Raw genomic sequence first — 19,341 nt, forward strand, 5'->3', positions numbered from 1 at the left:
GTATGGAAAGAGAAGGAAAAGAGTAACATTACGGTGGAGAAACCTGAAAACACACTGTCAGGCAGTTAATCAAGTGTAACATCAACAGTGATAGGTCACTCTGATATTATGTATCCTCTATAAGTATGTACCATAGTAATATAAGATGTTAATAACTGCTGAAAGTGGATGTGAGGTAGATGGTAATTCTCTGTACTATTTTGAAATTTTACTGTAAATCTAAAACATAAAGGTTATTAGAATAATAATGATGTTGATGATGAGGATGCTTGTAGATTTAATACCTAAATGTTTACCTCTCTATTTTCTATTTCCTGAAAAATATGGAATTCTATTCCATGAAAACTTAGAGAATATATCAGACTCATTTCTGGCCTCATTTCTTCTCCTATAGCAGGGTGCTTGACTTCCTCTTCCTGTTGTTTACAGACCTCTTTGCCTTATAAAATTCGAACTATGCAATCTCCTGATCTTCCTCCTCTTTTCTATAGACTGGAAGCTAACTTCTAAAAGGAAAAATAATCACAACACCAAGATGATAAGTAAGACATTTTGACCTGACTTCCATATCATTTTGGTCCCAGATAACTTCCAGTACTTTAGCATGAAGTCTAATTGGATATAATTCATCCCTCTGTATCTTTCATAACCTTTATGCTTTTCTGTAGCCTTTGGATTAGGAGTGCCTCCTTCTCAAAGCCATTGTTTTCATGCCTGCACAGATTTCTTTTCTTCCTAATTTCCTCAGATATCTATTTCATCAAAATCTCTTCTATCTCCCATGTAGTCAACTAGTTTTTCTACTTACTTTTTCTTCAATTTATAACATCATCCAAAGACATTTATCCAATAAAATAACCAAACAATAGCAATGATAAACACATATATTATCTCCACTTCTCATTTCCTTTTCATTGGTTGTCTTACTGCATTTTGCCTTTCCTGAAGAAAAAATGACAATGTTGTTGCCTTTGCCATCATTTGTCTCTAAAGTTCTAAGGTCAATGACTAATATATTTTTTTTATTTTAATTGCTCTGAGACTTATGGTATTGTTTCTATTCCCAACTTTAAACTCTTTTCCCTGTCACTTATTTGGCATTATTTATGAATTCACCTTCAAAATAATTGTGATGGTGGGTATAAAAATTAGGGCAGGGGGAGCCTGGGTGGCACAGTCAGCTAAGCATCCAACTTTGGCTCAGGTCATGATCTCGTGGTTGGGCTCGTGAGGTTGAGCCCTGTGTTGGGCTCTGTGCTGATAGCTCCGAGCCTGGAACCTGCTTTGGATTCTGTGTCTCCCTCTCTGTCTGCCCCTCCTTTGCTCACTCTCTCTCTGTCTCTCTCTGTCTCTCTTTCTGTCTCTCTCTCTCTCTCTCTCTCTCTCTCTCTCTCACACACACACACACACACACACACACACACACACACACCAATAATAGACATTAAAAAAAAACCTAACGTTTCTGCCCCTGGATGCTGCTGAGTAAGCATCGTTAAAGTCTCTCCCCTGCCCCAACTGCTGTCATGTCTAAGTCAGAGACTCCTAAAGATGCTGAACAGCTGTAGAAGTTTTTCATCAGAGGTTTAAGCTTTGAAGCAACCGATGAGAGTCTGAGGAGCGATTTTGAGCAATGGGGAATGCTTACGGACAGTGTGGTAATGAGAGTTCCAAACGCCAAGTGCTCCAGAGGCTTTGGGTTTGTCACCTATGCTACTGTGGATGAGGTGGATGCAGCCATGAATGCAGGGCCACACAAGGTGGATGGAAGAGTTGTAGAACCAGAGAAGATTCTCAAAGACCTGGTGCCTACTTAACTATGAAAAAAAATTTTGAAGGTGGCATTAAAGAAGACACTGAAGAACATCATCTGAGACTATTTTGAATAGTATGGGAAAACCGAAGTGATTGAAATCAAGACTGACCAAGGCAGTGGCAAAAGACAGGCTTTACTTTTGTAACATTTGATGACCATGAATTTGTAGACAAGACTATCATTCAAAAACACCATACTGTGAATGGCCACAACTGTGAAGTAAGGGAAGTTCTATCTAAGCAAGAGATGGCTGGTGCTTCATCCAGCCAAGGAGGTCAAAGTTGTTCTGGAAGCTTTGGTGGTGGCTTTGGAGGTGGTTTTGGTGGGAGTGACAACCTTGGTCGTGGAAGAAACATCAGTAGGCGAGGTGGGTTTGGTGGCAGTCAAGGTGGTGGTGAATAATGGTGGCAGTGGGATGGCTATAACAGATTTGGTAATGATGGAAGCAACTTTGGAAGTGGTGAAGCTGTAATGATTTTCGCAATTACAACAATCAATCTTCAAATTTTGGACCCATTAAAGGAGGAAATTTTGGAGGCAGAAGCTCTGGCTCCTATGGTGGTGGAGGCCAATACTTTGCCAAACCACAAAACCAAGGTGGTTATGGCAGTTCCAGCAGCAGCAGTAGCTATGGCAGTGACAAAAGATTTTAATTACCGGCAGGAAACAAAGCTTAGGAGGAGAGGAGAGCCAGAGAAGTGACAGAGAAAGCACAGGTTATAACACATTTGTCAACTCAGCCAAGCACAGTGGTGGCAGGGCCTAGCTGCTACAAAGAAGACATGTTTTAGACAAAACTCATGTGTATGGACAAAAAACTCGAGGGCTGAATTTGTGACTAATTGTATAACAGGTTTAGTTTCTGTTCAATGGAAAGTGTAAAGCATTCCAACAAAGGGTTTTAATGTAGATTTTTTTGCTCCCATGCTGTTGATTGCTAAATGTAATAGTCTGATCATGACTCTGAATAAATGTGCCTTTTTAAATAAATAAATAAATAAATAATAAATACAAATTTAAAAATCAGGGTAGGATAATAGAAAGTGATTAAACAGAATTTTAGAAAAGATGGTAAAAATATAATTCTCTCAGGGGTAAATTTGAGCAAAGATTAAGCCATACAATGATATGAAGATATGTGAGAGGGCTATTTAGGGCATACCATACAGGAGGTGCTAAAGTACTGAAGCAGGACCAAATCTGGAATAATCTAGTGATAAACAACAAGACGGCCAATGTTGTCAGGGTTCATGAGCTAGAGTCAGGCACAGGATAAAGGGACAAAAGATCAGAGAGATATAAAGGGACCAGATGATTGGTGGGACTTTACATGGCAGGAACATAATAGTTTATTGTATTTTGAATGTGATGGAGATAGAATTCTTTTAAAAGGTAATCTAAGCTATATACAAAATTGACTGTAGTGAGATGAAAAATAGAGACAGAGATTTGGTTGGAGGCCATTGCTATAGCCTAGCTGAGATGACGGTAGTGAGGTAGAGAAACTGAGATATTCCTAGCTTCATAATTTAAGAAATGTGCATGTTAAAAGTATTTATTTTTTAATTCATAGTAAATTTTTAAAGACTCGATGGACAAATACACATTAAACAAACTGTATAACATTTTTACCACTATAGATACTAGTAGAAATATGGCAGAATTAAAAAATGAAACTGAATTATATATTATATTTTGTGCACATAAAATATTTTTGTATAATATCATAGGAATTTTTCCTCCAAACATAAGCTAACAAACTTTTCCTAATGTAGACAACCACTATACTAATGTATACTGTGTATACTAATGTTTACTATGCCTGTTTCAGTGTTGTTTATAATTAACTGGTATGTTAAAAAGTATCTTAGGATAAATCAATTTGAACCATTATATGAAAGTGTCCATTGTCAAATGCAATAAATTTATCTGTAAATACAAACATTTCAAATAATATGATTATTCAGAAACAAAGGAAATAGAATAAGAACATTTTTGCCTTCACAGTGTAATACAAAATGAAAATTGAAGAACACCTTTTACTTTCAAAAATCTTTGCACTGATAAAATTATATCACCTAATGATTTTTTTTCTGTTAATGTGAAATGGGTTAATATTTTCTTGATAACTTACAAACTTTCTTTTTCTATTAGGTTTTTCTTTTATTACAAAGAAGCTAACAGCAGGTGAAATTTTTCAAAGTAAATATATGAACACAAGAACTTTTTTTTTTTTTGTATTTCTTTTTTTCTCTCTCACAAACTACCGTCCTAGTGGGAAACTTTTATGAATTTTTCAATTAATCTTTTCAGAATTATTTGATTTCTTCTATTTCAAAGAAGACTTCCTCACCCGTCATTATTTAAGAAATATAAACCAAGGGACTTTATTAAATTTTAGCTTTAGCATTGCAGGAATGTACCTTGTATTGATTTGGAGTTTGAGTAATAGGAATGTGATGCGTTAGAACATTGTTGTAGGGGTCATGATGCGAGAGGAGTTGGTAAAACAATATTAAGTCCTCAACTTTCCTGTATTATTTCAAAGTTTATATATATTTTTGGTAATCTCTACACCCAACACAGGGCCTAAACCCATGGCCCGGGGATCAAGTTTTGCATGCTCTTCTGAGTGAGCCAGCCAGGCACCCCTCCTACGTTGTTTCAGAAAAAAAAAAAAAAAAAGAAGAAGAAGAAAAAAAGAAAGAAAAACAAAAAACATCTAGTATTCTATCTTTTACCTCCTATTTAATATACATACATGCATTCATGCATATATATATATATATTTTTTTCTTTTATAACTGAAAAGTATGGTAACTATGCTAGTGAAGAAAATGTAGCTACCTTTCCCATTGCATTCCCCTTGTTACATCCTGCTTCATGCTTTTCTGATCTCTCCACTGAACAGTAAATTCTGACCTAAGGAATCCTTTGTCCACCAGATACCAGGTATACCGCTATAGGTTTGAGTAATTTTGAAAGATATTTAATTTCAGTCTTTTAGGATTTAATTTAATGAAAACCAATAAACCCAATAAATCCTATGCTGGGAACTGACTCTAAAATATTTGATTTTATGAAGGGGAAATTCTCTATAGCAAAGACTCTCCTAAGAATCTTAGATGTTTCTTACATTCAGTTTATCATTAATAAATAATCTCATTTATGTGCTAACACTTTTATTTTATGAAGACTTATTTGAAACACAAATATTCATTAATCTGAATTTAAAGAAGTATTGTCAAGATTTTTTTTTTTTTGGTTTACATTATTTTCAGCATCAGGTCATGGTATAGATTTATTGTTCAAATTGAGTTCACTGAACTGTAAAGTGTGGGTGTGTATTTGAGAGCTGTTAGAAAAGGCTTTCTGCATAAATGCCTGTAGGAGCAATCTGTTCATGTTCAAAATAGCATTCCCTTTTCTCTTCTCCTATTTTCCACATATTCTGTGCTTTATTTCTTTCAATATCACTCATTCAAAATATAAGGATTATTTCACAATTCTCAAGAGAATTTCTTCAACACTTTACTACTTTCACTGGCCTTGTTAGCTATATTATTTCCTATCATAACTCATCTGAATATGGATTTACTTCTAAATTTGAATTTTAGCACCTGAGTTTGCCAAAAAAATGTTTTATCTGAGAATTTATTTACTGGGTTCTTGATACAGGTCAAACAGTAAACATGCTACTTTTGTGTAGTTGGTGTCATGAACATTTTATAAACTTCTATTATATAAAAATCATACAATAAACACATTGAAATGGTCTGGAATTTGATAATCACCTAAGCAATAGGTAAAATCATCAATCCTACAGGTAAAATTAAAATAAATATTTGGCTGACTATAAAAAAAATCTATGCAGTGATACTAATTCCCTTGGTAAAAACTCCATTCACACTGCAGACCACATTTTGGTAAATTGTACCACTCTCTCTTACTTGCTCAGTCAAAACCTCTTTGTCATTCCAAATACCTATGTCACTTTGCCTCAACCATAATATCTAAACCACCAATATTGCTGCCTTTGCAACATTCATTAAACTGTTTACTTTCCTCTATCTCCTGTACACCAATCCATGCTGCAATCATTTCCCACTGAGACATTTAAAAAATTCTTCTAATTGATCTCTTTCTTACAATGTTGTTGTACCGCAACACACTTTCCAAATATCAGGCAGAATGACCTCCAGATCAAATTAAAATTATTAAAAAGGTGATTGATTCTTAGTTTCCTTCTCAAATGTCATCACATAGAGGTGGTCTGTTTGACTACCCAGTATAAAATTGTCCTCCCACTTTTATTTTCTAATAAACATGTTAATGAGTCAAGAGTACATTGTTTCTCAGTCTTATATACTTAGTTTATTAAAAGATAATTTTCCATAAAAGTTAAAATCATTACTCTTATACAAATATAAAGATGAACATAAGCTAAAGATTTTTGATTATACTCATCAATAGAAGGAAATAGACAGAAGTTGTAACTGCTTCAAAAGAGAATCTGAAGAACAGATACATTTATAGTTCAGTAATATTTGAACAAACATGGAAATGGAGACAAAACTGGTTTCCCATAGGGTGATTGGACAGGTACATCTTTTTCAGTTACCTACTGGTAATAAAGATGCAAAAGAGCTTGTAAAAAAAAGAAAGGAAAGGAAAGGAAAGGAAAGGAAAGGAAAGGAAAGGAAAGGAAAGGAAAGAAAAGAAAAAAGAAAATCTATGCAAAGGGATAGAATCACCTAACCTGAAAGTGTGTTTTGAGTATAGAAATGCATAGGTTTCAATGAAGCACAAATTTCTCCCTATACCAAAATAATGCCTCATCAATAGCTGGCACACACAAAATACCACGACTTTTTGAGAGATTTCTTCTCTTATGGGATAGTCTAAAATTTATTCAATATTTCCAATATCTTTGGTCATTTACAGTGATGAGATGACTTATAAATATTTTTTCCATTTAAGTTCTTTTGAAAAAGAAAAAAAAAACAAGTTTTGTAAACTTACATTAAACCAACAATGAACCATATCAGATAATTTAGAAACTGAAATAGTCTTTATGAGTAATTTAGTGTAATTGTTCTTTCGTCAGAAAAGTGTTAACTTACAGCTAGTTACACAGGTGTTATATTTATGTCCATACTTGTACCTTGTAAAATGAATAACCGAATGATATTTACACTATTAGACATTTCAATTTTTGATTAGCTATAATAGTTATCCTATTAAAAAACTGTCAGGCATTTACATAATTCATTTATTTTATATATTAATGAAACATATCCCTAAGCATCATGTTATGTGAGCTGCTGAATTAACCAATCATGGAACTTTCTTACTTCTGAATTTGCTGTTAGGTAGCCCAATATCATATTGGATTTGTTCACTGAGGTTTTTATTTTTTGCTACTTTACTTCCACTCTACACCATCATAATTATTATATCATTTAACACAGATATGATACATTCATGCCATGAGATATAATGTGGAAATATAAGTGAATGGAAGAAAAAAAACATGACAATGACAGATTCAAAGATATACAAATATGGCTTTTGTCTCCTAATTTAGCCTTCCAAAAATGGAAGTAATCATAAAAGTTAGAATTTGAATATCTATTGTGCTAAATAAGATTTCCAACCTAATTCTTAATCTAACTTGATGGAAAATGATTTGCCCAAAGTCATATGGGCTTTCTTTTTTTTTTTTTAAGTTTATTTATTTTTGAGACAGAGAGAGACAGAGCATGAATGGGGGAGGGGCAGAGAGAGAGGGAGACACAGAATCGGAAGCAGGCTCCAGGCTCTGAGCCATCAGCCCAGAGCCCGACGCGGGGCTCGAACTCACGGACCGCGAGATCGCGACCTGAGCTGAAGTCGGATGCTTAACCGACTGAGCCACCCAGGCGCCCCTTTATGCGCTTCCTTTTATGGAACAGATACATAAACTCACACATGTTTGGCCCATACCTTCTCTGGCCTTAACTTTTCATTTTAATACACTGAGAAATATTTACAGCATTTGAAAAAAGTCTTGAATGATGGGCTAACTTTCAACAGATTTCAGTGAAAGAGTGGGGTATTATTTAGATCACAATACTATAACTAGCTGTAAAATTTTTGGTCTGTCCTTAGCTCTCTTAATATTTGCTCCATAAATAGATAAAACTGCCAATGTCATCTCTGTCCAGACAGGTATTATATATAAACCCTGTTCTCAGAGTTTATAAACCTAATGCTTACAAAGCAGTTTTTAAAAAAAGTTGCATTGTGTTGATGATTTGTGAGAACAAAATAGTCTTAATTGTTAAAGTGTATTTTTTTTCAACTTTTTTTTTTTTTAATTTATTTTTGGGACAGAGAGAGACAGAGCATGAACGGGGGAGGGGCAGAGAGAGAGGGAGACACAGAACTGGAAACAGGCTCCAGGCTCTGAGCCATCAGCCCAGAGCCTGACGCGGGGCTCGAACTCATGGACCGCGAGATCGTGACCTGGCTGAAGTCGGACGCTTAACCGACTGCGCCACCCAGGCGCCCCTTAAAGTGTATTTTTAATAAAAGATATATCATGATTACTCTTCAAACTAAATGAACTCATGAAAATTATCATATTCAACTCATTAATTGAGGTGGGAATTAGCAAGATGTTAAAATTACCTCAGGGAGCATTTGAAAAAGTAGATACATATAAGGCAATTTACTAGATTGCTGAATTAGATTAAAAACTGGTTAATGTCTAACAAAGCCACAAAATATAACTTGAAAAGTATTTTGTTTTAGTGAAAATAAATTATTTTTAAATCTATAGGACGAAAATCTATACATTGAGGTCTTCTCCTTCAGTTGTAAAATAGCCCAGACAATAGAAAGTCAAGTCCAGAATGCACTTAAAACCACTAGTATTCTCTTTTGCCTATTTCTAAGTTTTGGATAATTTTTATGACTTATTCTAATAACAATTCATAAATAAGTTGCTATCTGTTATTTCAGTCATAATGTCTGCAGAGTGGCTCTTTGTGTCTGCCAGGTAAACTTAGACTCATACTTCAAAACATCTGTCCTGCATTTTACCTTCTCAATGAATCTTTCTCAGAAACCTGCCCCACCTCTACCTTCAGCTTGATAGTTTGAGGTACTTCTTTGTGTTTCCATAACAATTGTTGGATGCTTTTATTTTACATTTATGTTAAAATTAGTTAAAAACAAATTATATCTTATTTATCATGTATTTCCAGCATTACATAGGTCTGCCACATTATGATACAATTTGGGATTCCAAACAAAACATTTCAGTCATTGAAGTTCTATGGTAGACAATAAATAGTTGCACACAGGCACTTTACTTCAAATCATAGACATTTGAGAAAATATATTAAATACAAGAGCCCAGAATAATAAATATAATCTGATGGCATTTTGGAAGAGAAGGAAGTTGTGACCCAGAATGGTAAAGGGAGCCACAAAGTCAGTTTAGAAGAGACAGATCTAGGATATGAAGCCAAAAACTAGCATAGTATCTATATTTAAGGGGCACATAATCAGTAGAAAAAAATAAATAAGCTAGATATGCCAGTAGTCTTAAAATTCAGTATTCTCTTCATTCCACTTTAATAATTCAAATAAGGTATATTGGAAAGGTGATATTAACTTTTTATTTCCTAAACTGAATTGCATTATTAAAACAATAAGGGGGGTTTCTCTTAAAATATAACTAGATTTCCTATATTTATCTATTTTTGTGTTTAGGTTTACTTTTTCATAGTTTATTTCCCAAATAATATTTTTATTTAGATTTTATAAGATATACAAAAAATAAGTAAACCATTTTATGGAGCGCCTGGGTGACTCAGTCAGTTAAGCATATGATGGCTCATCTCATGATCTCACAGCTTGTGAATTCGAGCCCCACTTCAGGCTCTGTGCTGACAGCTCAGAGCCTGGAGCCTGCTTCAGATTCTGTGTCTCCCGCTCTGTCTGCCCCTTCCCTGGCTGTGCTCTGTCTCTCTCTCTCTCAAAAATAATAAATGTTAAAAAAAAAGCAAAATAAAATAAGTAAACCATTTTAGCCACATAAAAAGGTATCAATATTGCACAAGTATGAATATCCATCTATAATTAAAGAACTAAATAATCTCATATATTAATTTTGTATCTGCTGATTGACAGTGTGTGTTATATATCTCTATAACACACTGTGTTGCCACTGACTCATGTGTGATTTCTTTACATACAGATTCTAAAAAAGGTACAATAATGTGTTAAAAGTTTATTCTCTTAGTTGTCCACGTAATTTTAAAGTACACTTTGCTTTCATTGATTTATTGCAGCTTCAATAAGATTCATTGACAAGGAAGGTCCTGTGAGGAATAACATTAATCTAAGTTCAAGAGATACCAGTTCCACCTCCCTGAAATACCCATGATTAGATTTATTCTTGGGGATTATCATATTATTTAAAGACAACAATTGATTTACTTGACCTGTAAGACACTAACTTTCAACCATTAATATAGATTAGATTAATAGAATAATTGAACACTAACAGAAATCGTTAGCAAAGACAAACAAACAAACAAACAAAAACACACTGATATAGATAGTGACATGCTGGGGAAGAGAAGTGGGGAGGGAAAAAAGTTGAATAATCACATAAGAAGCGCAATGCCATCAATGAATATATTGTAATCCTGTCACTGTTCTAAGTAGTTTACATATATAAACTTAACTAACATGGTGTCATATATTTTGAACTGTTTCATAGAAATTATTAAACATATGTGACATAAAAAAATTCAGAACAGAGAAATTAGGTATAGGGTTTAAAATAATTTTTCATTAAAACCAACCAATACACATTAGAAATTATATTATTAATAATAATACTAATTTCAAGTGTGAACTATCTTGAATAAACGTAGTAATATTAGGCACAATTGTAAGATAAAATAAATTATATTTAATACATGTAGCAGTGTTTTTATGTGAAATAATTGTGAAGTTACAGTGAAACTGAATCATTTACATATTGCTAGTAGGAACGTGAAACAGCGCAGCCACTCTGAAAAACAATTTGGCACATTCTTAAGAAAACTAAACATACAGCTACCATTCAACCCAGCTATTATACTCTTGGGCTTTATTCCAGAGAAATGAAAACTTATATTGACATAAAAACTTAAACAAAAATATTCATAGCAGCTTTATTCATAATGTCCCAGATAGAAAACAACACAAATATCCTGCAACAGGTGAATGATGAAACAATGTGTGGGGCGGCCATACTGTGGAATACTACATGGCAAGAAATAGATACAAATTACTGATATATACAACAACCTAAATGATTCTCAAAGACACGTTAAATAAAAAAAGACCAGTCTTAAAGGTTACATATGACATCTGACTTCAGTTCTGACATCTAAACAGCTTGGAAATCATTACTGTCATATTTACAACAAAAAAAGCTAAAACGCTGAAAATCAACATTTTTCTTATATTCATTAGTGAACCGAGGTTGCAGTTGCTGCCTCTAAATCTGGAAAGATAGATAGATCTTTCTAGGAAGATAGATAGATCTTTCAAGGAATCACGTCCAAGATCTGCTTACCTGGAGCAGAACCACTAGTCACATATTTGTTTCATCACTTATAATAAGTGTAATGAATTGTTAGAGGCAAAGTGTGGACCAGGTTGACAGTGGGAAACTCTTGGAGCCACATTCTTAGTGAGGGCCCACACTTTCATAAGTTTTACCTCCAGGAATTCCACCTGGTTCTCCTAACAAAGAGCCACTAATGGATGAAGGGGAGAATTAGTCATTGTGAAATACACTGGGAGTATTTTTTATAAAAGCTTTACACTCCAGGACGGGGCGCCTGGGTGGCGCAGTCAGTTAAGCGTCCGACTTCAGCCAGGTCACGATCTCGCGGTCCGTGAGTTCGAGCCCCGCGTCGGGCTCTGGGCTGATGGCTCAGAGCCTGGAGCCTGCTTCCGATTCTGTGTCTCCCTCTCTCTCTGCCCCTCCCCCATTCATGCTCTGTCTCTCTCTGTCCCAAAAATAAATAAACGTTGAAAAATTAAAAAAAAAATAAAAAAATAAAAGCTTTACACTCCAGGAAAAAAAAAAGACTTTACCAGAATATTGTCCCACATAGGTGGGGAGGCATCTGTCCTCCTCCAGTGCTGTCTAGTCTTCCAGTCTTCCCTACAGGGGAAAAGCTAAGAAACATTTGCTGAGATTTAATCATCAGATTGTAGACCGTTTCCTTACCCTCACACCTACTGACCATGCCAAGAGGGATCTAGCATAATAACAATGGGTTACAATGGGTTACACTGTGGCAAGATGCAGACTCTTATCTAAAGAGGTGTCATTAGGGAAGCTCAAAGACAACAAGGGATATAAAACCAAGGACATTAGAGAAATTAGAGCCTCTGGAACCTTTAGGAAAAACAAATATTAAGCACAGCACAATTCAATATAAAACCTCACATTAAAGTTCTTATTATCCAATATGTCATGACTGACTTTCAAAAAAATTATAAGGCATGCTACAAACATACACACAAAACAAAAAAGAGGCAAAGAAAGCATCAGAATCAGACACTCTGTCAGATATGACCCAAGTTTTGGAATTACTGGGTAAGAAATTGAAAATAATTGTGATTCATGTCAAAAGGTTACATACCCCGTGATTCCACACAAATGAGTACAGATAAAACTGGTGAAATTTGGATACATTTTATTGATTGTACGAATGCTATTTTTCTGGGTATGATATCATACTATAGTTATGAAAATGTTGGTGAAAACTGGTTGAAAGATACATGAGGCATCTCCATATTTTTTGCAATTTTTTGTGACTCTAATTATTTCAAAAGACTTCTTGAAAGAAGCTAAAGAAAATGTATGTGAAATAGGTTTGTCTGTTATTTTAGATATCTTTTGTGTCTTTGAAGTATTAGATCATGGAATTGAATTTATAGCTTTGAATATGAAAGAAGGAATTACTGTCTTATTTTTCTTATTAACCACACATTTCACATATTTCTAAATAAATATATCATTACAGTCATTGACTTTTAAATTAGGAATAGGCTGGGATCTTACACTTTTTACAATGATAATCCCATTACTCTCCTTTTTTGGTAAAATTAACTGTAAAAAATATAGCATCCTTTTTTGAATATCTTAGTAGAGTCAATATTTTAACTATTAGATTATGGATTTCATTTTGTAAAAAGGAAACAGGAAACTATATTCAAGGGTGGTAAATAATATGGCTTAGAAAATTCTGGAGAAAGTTACTAAAAACAAAATTTCAGGAAACAAAAAGTTCAAAACAGTTGGGAAAAAAAGAATTTTTAATGGACATAGAGCACGTAAGTATGATTCTTTTGAACTATAGTATTATATTGCTCATATGTTTACTTGTATGGGTAACATCTTAGAATTTTCCTTAAATTTTTTATAAATTCTTTCTTGAATTTGCAGAGGTTGTATATACATACCACTTTTTTTTTTATGGTTCATTTACTAGAGTACCTGACTCTTCCAAGAATGACTCAGTGGTGGCAGGTATAAATACCCTTACAATCTGGCCTCAATTTGCCCTTTCAGGTTCATCTACTGCTGTCATCCCTCTTATACTTAGTGCTTCAGCCACTCTGAACATATCTTTTATGCTCCTAGATATTTGTAAGGTTTCCACATTTTGTGGAATATTATTTTCTGTGCATAGCATGCTTATAGGACAAATGATAATACAGTAGTCACTCAGACAAAATTGGAAATTAATAATATTTTGTATGTTTTTGGCATTATCATAAGGATGCTGGATGCTTTTATTCCCACTATAACACACTCAACTACCCATGGCAAAGACATCTTGTTTATCTTCTTACCCCAGGCCCAACATATTTCTTGGCACATACCATAGTCCAATTGGTGAATCAATTAGTAGATGATATGCAAAGTCACCAAAAATCTGTAGTTTTACTTAAAAAGGCTTTTATCTTTATAGTTGGGCAGCATTAATCTACGTAACATTATGCCAATCGTTTATTTTTAGGGTGGTTGTATAGTATTATGCTATTAAGTAATAGGGTATATTTCCTGCAATTTTTTAGTTGAAAAATGTACTGTAAATGAGCTGTTTTTTTTTTTTTTTTGCCAATGTGATATATTTTCTTATCTCATTACATGCTATCTGTGGAGAAAAGGGACTATATTCATTTTACTATGTGTCTTGGTTTTATAAGATAAAGTAGGGCAGGATGGTAATATTCTCTATTCTAAAGACAGTGTAATCTTGAGTAAATGGATCCTGATTTAACAAAATGGACTCAAATTTTATATATGACCTCAAACAACATTCTACATTCTTGTGTGAAGTCATTTAATAAAAAGCTAGAAAAGAAATGACCCATTTTTTTATTATAAAAAAACTTATTGAGGATGGGAGAAGCTAATCATTTGACAAGCTTGAAAACTTTTTACCATAAATGTGTGTTTTGTAGTGTCCAAGTGTTCTCATCTTCTGCTTTTTTTTTCTTTTTTAACTAAAATCACTTATATAAACTGCTTAAATGGTAGCATTTTTATCAAGTAGTGACTTCAGCATAGTGGAAAGGCAATTAGTAGATTTTATGGGTTCAATATTCTTGAGAACATTGTATAGATTTCAATTTCCACTTGTGTCTAGGAATTGTTTTTGCATAGTCAGTTGCTCAACTGTGGATTTGAAATATAATCAGTTGACTACATTTGTATGGGTCTATACCTGGGCTGTCTATTCTGTTTTATTAATCTGCCTATTCCTTCACCAATACCAGTCTTTATGATTGTAGCTTTATTTTTTTTTTATTTTTTTTATTTTTTTTATTTTTATTTATTTATTTATTTATTTATTTTTATGAAATTTATTGACAAATTGGTTTCCATACAACACCCAGTGCTCATCCCAAAAGGTGCCCTCCTCAATACCCATCACCCACCCTCCCCTCCCTCCCACCCCCCATCAACCCTCAGTTTGTTCTCAGTTTTTAACAGTCTCTTATGCTTTGGCTCTCTCCCACTCTAACCTCTTTTTTTTTTTTTCCTTCCCCTCCCCCATGGGTTCCTGTTAAGTTTCTCAGGATCCACATAAGAGTGAAACCATATGGTATCTGTCTTTCTCTGTATGGCTTATTTCACTTAGCATCACACTCTCCAGTTCCATCCACGTTGCTACAAATGGCCATATTTCATTTTTTCTCATTGCCACGTAGTATTCCATTGTGTATATAAATCACAATTTCTTTATCCATTCATCAGTTGATGGACATTTAGGCTCTTTCCATAATTTGGCTATTGTTGACAGTGCTGCTATGGACATTGGGGTACAAGTGCCCCCATGCATCAGTACTCCTGTATCCCTTGGATAAATTCCTAGCAGTGCTATTGCTGGGTCATAGGGTAGGTCTATTTTTAATTTTCTGAGGAACCTCCACACTGCTTTACAGAGCGGCTGCACCAATTTGCATTCCCACCAACAGTGCAAGAGGGTTCCCGTTTCTCCACATCCTCTCCAGCATCTATAGTCTCCTGATTTGTTCATTTTGGCCACTCTGACTGGCGTGAGGTGATACCTGAGTGTGGTTTTGATTTGTATTTCCCTGATAAGGAGCGACGCTGAACATCTTTTCGTGTGCCTGTTGGCCATCTGGATGTCTTCTTTAGAGAAGTGTCTATTCATGTTTTCTGCCCATTTCTTCACTGGGTTATTTGTTTTTCGGGTGTGGAGTTTGGTGAGCTCTTTATAGATTTTAGATACTAGCCCTTTGTCCGATATGTCATTTGCAAATATCTTTTCCCATTCCGTTGGTTGCCTTTTCGTTTTGTTGGTTGTTTCCTTTGCTGTGCAGAAGCTTTTTATCTTCATAAGGTCCCAGTAATTCACTTTTGCTTTTAATTCCCTTGCCTTTGGGGATGTGTCGAGTAAGAGATTGCTACGGCTGAGGTCAGAGAGGTCTTTTCCTGCTTTCTCCTCTAAGGTTCTGATGGTTTCCTGTCTCACATTTAGGTCCTTTATCCATTTTGAGTTTATTTTTGTAAATGGTGTGAGAAAGTGGTCTAGTTTCAACCTTCTGCATGTTGCTGTCCAGTTCTCCCAGTACCATTTGTTAAAGAGGCTGTCTTTTTTCCATTGGATGTTCTTTCCTGCTTTGTCAAAGATGAGTTGGCCATACGTTTGTGGGTCTAGTTCTGGGGTTTCTATTCTATTCCGTTGGTCTATGTGCCTGTTTTTGTGCCAATACCATGCTGTCTTGATAATTACAGCTTTGTAGTAGAGGCTGAAGTCTGGGATTGTGATGCCTCCTGCTTTGGTCTTCTTCTTCAGAATTCCTTTGGCTATTCGGGGCCTTTTGTGGTTCCATATGAATTTTAGGATTGCTTGTTCTAGTTTCGAGAAGAATGCTGGTGCAATTTTGATTGGGATTGCATTGAATGTGTAGATAGCTTTGGGTAGTATTGACATTTTCACAATATTTATTTTTCCAATCCATGAGCAGGGAATGTCTTTCCATTTCTTTAAATCTTCTTCAATTACCTTCATAAGCTTTCTATAGTTTTCAGCATACAGATCCTTTACATCTTTGGTTAGATTTATTCCTAGGTATTTTATGCTTCTTGGTGCAATCGTGAATGGGATCAGTTTCTTTATTTGTCTTTCTGTTGCTTCGTTGTTAGTGTATAAGAATGCAACTGATTTCTGTACATTGATTTTGTATCCTGCAACTTTGCTGAATTCATGTATCAGTTCTAGCAGACTTTTGGTGGAGTCTATCGGATTTTCCATGTATCATATCATGTCATCTGCAAAAAGCGAAAGCTTGACTTCATCTTTGCCAATTTGGATGCCTTTGATTTCCTTTTGTTGTCTGATTGCTGATGCTAGAACTTCCAGCACTATGTTAAACAACAGCGGTGAGAGTGGGCATCCGTGTCGTGTTCCTGATCTCAGGGAAAAAGCTCTCAGTTTTTCCCCGTTGAGGATGATGTTAGCTGTGGGCTTTTCATAAATGGCTTTTATGATCTTTAAGTATGTTCCTTCTATCCCGACTTTCTCAAGGGTTTTTATTAAGAAAGGGTGCTGGATTTTGTCAAAGGCCTTTTCTGCATCGATTGACAGGATCATATGGTTCTTCTCTTTTTTTTTGTTAATGTGATGTATCACGTTGATTGATTTGTGAATGTTGAACCAGCCCTGCATCCCAGGAATGAATCCCACTTGATCATGGTGAATAATTCTTTTTATATGCTGTTGAATTCGATTTGCTAGTATCTTATTGAGAATTTTGGCATCCATATTCATCAGGGATATTGGCCTGTAGTTCTCTGTTTTTACTGGGTCTCTGTCTGGTTTAGGAATCAAAGTAATACTGGCTTCATAGAATGAGTCTGGAAGTTTTCCTTCCCTTTCTATTTCTTGGAATAGCTTGAGAAGGATAGGTATTATCTCTGCTTTAAACATCTGGTAGAACTCCCCTGGGAAGCCATCTGCTCCTGGACTCTTATTTGTTGGGAGATTTTTGATAACCGGTTCAATTTCTTCGCTGGTTATGGGTCTGTTCAAGCTTTCTATTTCCTCCTGATTGAGTTTTGGAAGAGTGTGGGTGTTCAGGAATTTGTCCATTTCTTCCAGGTTGTCCAATTTGTTGGCATATAATTTTTCATAGTATTCCCTGATAATTGTTTGTATCTCTGAGGGATTGGTTGTAATAATTCCATTTTCATTCATGATTTTATCTATTTGGGTCATCTCCCTTTTCTTTTTGAGAAGCCTGGCTAGCGGTTTGTCAATTTTGTTTATTTTTTCAAAAAACCAACTCTTGGTTTCGTTGATCTGCTCTACAGTTTTTTTAGATTCTATATTGTTTATTTCTGCTCTGATCTTTATTATTTCTCTTCTTCTGCTGGGTTTAGGCTGCCTTTGCTGTTCTGCTTCTATTTCCTTTAGGTGTGCTGTTAGATTTTGTATTGGGGATTTTTCTTGTTTCTTGAGATAGGCCTGGATTGCAATGTATTTTCCTCTCAGGACTGCCTTCACTGCGTCCCAAAGCGTTTGGATTGTTGTATTTTCATTTTCGTTTGTTTCCATATATTTTTTGATTTCTTCTCTAATTGCCTGGTTGACCCACTCATTCTTTAGTAGGGTGTTCTTTAACCTCCATGCTTTTGGAGGTTTTCCAGACTTTTTCCTGTGGTTGATTTCAAGCTTCATAGCATTGTGGTCTGAAAGTATGCATGGTATAATTTCAATTCTTGTAAACTTATGAAGGGCTGTTTTGTGACCCAGTATATGATCTATCTTGGAGAATGTTCCATGTGCACTCGAGAAGAAAGTATATTCTCTTGCTTTGGGATGCAGAGTTCTAAATATATCTGTCAAGTCCATCTGATCCAATGTCTCATTCAGGGCCCTTGTTTCTTTATTGACCGTGTGTCTAGATGATCTATCCATTTCTGTAAGTGGGGTGTTAAAGTCCCCTGCAATTACCACATTCTTATCGATAAGGTTGTTTCTGTTTATGAGTAATTGTTTTATATATTTGGGGGCTCCGGTATTCGGCGCATAGACATTTATAATTGTTAGCTCTTCCTGATGGATAGACCCTGTAACTATTATATAATGTCCTTCTTCATCTCTTGTTACAGCCTTTAATTTAAAGTCTAGTTTGTCTGATATAAGTATGGCTACTCCAGCTTTCTTTTGGCTTCCAGTAGCATGATAAATAGTTCTCCATCCCCTCACTCTGAATCTAAAGGTGTCCTCAGATCTAAAATGAGTCTCTTGTAGACAGCAAATAGATGGGTCTTGTTTTTTTATCCATTCTGATACCCTATGTCTTTTGGTTGGTGCATTTAATCCATTTACATTCAGTGTTATTATAGAAAGGTACGGGTTTAGAGTCATTGTGATGTCTGTATGTTTTATGCTTGTAGTGATGTCTCTGGTACTTTGTCTCACAGGGTCCCCCTTAGGATCTCTTGTAGGGCTGGTTTAGTGGTGACAAATTCCTTCAGTTTTTGTTTGTTTGGGAAGACCTTTATCTCTCCTTCCATTCTAAATGACAGACTTGCTGGATAAAGGATTCTCGGCTGCATATTTTTGCTGTCTAGCACACTGAAAATCTCGTGCCAATTCTTTCTGGCCTGCCAAGCTTCAAAAGAGAGATCAGTCACGAGTCTTATAGGTCTCCCTTTATATGTGAGGGCACGTTTACCCCTTGCTGCTTTCAGAATTTTCTCTTTATCCTTGTATTTTGCCAGTTTCACTATGATATGTCGTGCAGAAGATCGATTCAAGTTACGTCTGAAGGGAGTTCTCTGTGCCTCTTGGATTTCAATGCCTTTTTCCTTCCCCAGTTCAGGGAAGTTCTCAGCTATTATTTCTTCAAGTACCCCTTCAGCACCTTTCCCTCTCTCTTCCTCCTCTGGGATACCAATTATGCGTATATTATTTCTT

The 19,341-nt window shown here is 35.2% G+C and overlaps 1 pseudogene; it reads left to right on the forward strand.

Moving 5' to 3' along the window:
• Nucleotides 1–1,526: 1,526 nt before the first annotated feature.
• On the forward strand, nucleotides 1,527–2,469 carry LOC124528188 (heterogeneous nuclear ribonucleoprotein A1-like; annotated as a pseudogene).
• Nucleotides 2,470–19,341: the final 16,872 nt, after the last annotated feature.

The sequence above is a fragment of the Lynx rufus genome, unplaced genomic scaffold (genome assembly GCF_022079265.1).
Source record: "Lynx rufus isolate CCGP_SWC_20201006 ecotype Redwood Valley unplaced genomic scaffold, mLynRuf1.p SCAF_6, whole genome shotgun sequence".
In the NCBI taxonomy this organism is placed as follows: domain Eukaryota; kingdom Metazoa; phylum Chordata; class Mammalia; order Carnivora; family Felidae; genus Lynx; species Lynx rufus.